This window comes from Austrofundulus limnaeus, unplaced genomic scaffold, assembly GCF_001266775.1.
Source record: "Austrofundulus limnaeus strain Quisiro unplaced genomic scaffold, Austrofundulus_limnaeus-1.0 Scaffold83, whole genome shotgun sequence".
NCBI classification, from domain to species: Eukaryota; Metazoa; Chordata; class Actinopteri; order Cyprinodontiformes; family Rivulidae; genus Austrofundulus; species Austrofundulus limnaeus.
Window position 1 is genome coordinate 982,844 of NW_013952485.1, and position 1,636 is coordinate 984,479.

The following is a 1,636-nucleotide window of genomic DNA, read 5'->3' on the forward strand; positions in this document are numbered from 1 at the left end:
CATATTTCCTCTACAGAAATATGCATTTTTCACAAATGTTCACCCAAATAACCACATTCAAAAGTATGGACCATCTTTATGGGTACTTAATAACTATTTTTAGTCTTTTTATGATATGTTATCAAATATGTTGTACAAAATTACAAAAAAACCACTCACATTGCCCTGCCCATACACATCCATCCATTATCTTCTGCTTATCCAGGGTCAGGCTGCGTGGGCAGCAGTCTAACCAGAAAGGCCCAGATATCCCTTTCCCCCATCTCCTCCTGGGGAATCCCAAGGCTGTTCCTGGGAAGGTTAGAGATCACAGTCTGAAGAAGCCAATAGGACCACATCATCTGCAAAAGTGTGATCATGGGCCAACAATCCCTGCAACACCTTGGCTGCACCTAGAAACTCTGTCCAGGTTTCACTGTCATCACATGAGCTTTGAAGTACCCCAGCAGAACATTGTACCATAATGGAATATCAAGGCTATTTAGATGGATGAAGTGCAAAACAAACTGGGTAAAAATTAGCACATAGATTACTTTTTTAATTTTTAAAGTGCATAAAGTTATGAATGATGTTCATACAAATAACACTGTAATTTTTAATTGGCTAAATTCCTACAGTATTTTGGTTATATTTGTGTTTTATGTAAATAGATTGTGGTGTGAGAGCAACAGGTGGATATGATAAATGTGCCTTTTTATCCAACCTAAAATGTGCAATGCATGGAAAATTAAATAAATCTTTTCTTTTTCAAGTTTACAATAAATATTTATTCTTGCTTTTGCATGACAATATCAAATTACTTAGTTTGTCTGCAATAGCCTCAAGCCTCAACAAACTTTTATTTAACTAATAAAAATACATACATTTTTTGTATTTGTTGATGATGTTGTAATGACTTAGTTTAAGCAAGAAAAACATCACAAATATTTTTTCCTATTTAAAACCACATTGCTTTACACTGTAAATAGAAAAACTGTCATCACAATTTATTTCTGTTTTCTAAACTTTTACAGTGCTGTCAGTTTCATAATAGATGATTATTCTCAGAGGACATTTGTCAAGATTCTATGAGTAAAGCAAAATTATCAATGGTGTAAATGTTTTTAAAATAGAATTTACATGAACCTCTGTTAAATATATGGAGATTTGAGAAGGCAGCTAAACCATAAGTTAATTGTTTGTCAGTCCTGTCAGAATACAACTCTCCAAGCTGAGGTCTTTCAGAGAGCCTTCTATAACAGTAAAATTATATTAATTGATCATAACTTTGACTTTTTCATAGCTTTTATTTGTAACTTCTAAAAGATTTTGGAAAATTTTTCAAAACGTCACGAGGTGGTGTGGATGTGGGCTAAACAGGTTGAGGAGCCAGGCAGGTGAGACAACAAACAAACTTTGTCGGACTAAAACAAACAATGTAACTAAAGCTCAGAAATAAATAAATGTAAAAAACAGACTAAGGATTGAATAAATACCATGAGAACAAAAACTGTATAAATCAGTCCTTCAAACTATTGAAAAAAGAATTATATGAAAACTTCAAATTGGAAAATAAAACAAACTGAATGAATGGAACTAAAGCAACAATGACATTTTTTTTCCTTTTGAAAAAGAAAAACTATATATTGTGGCATGA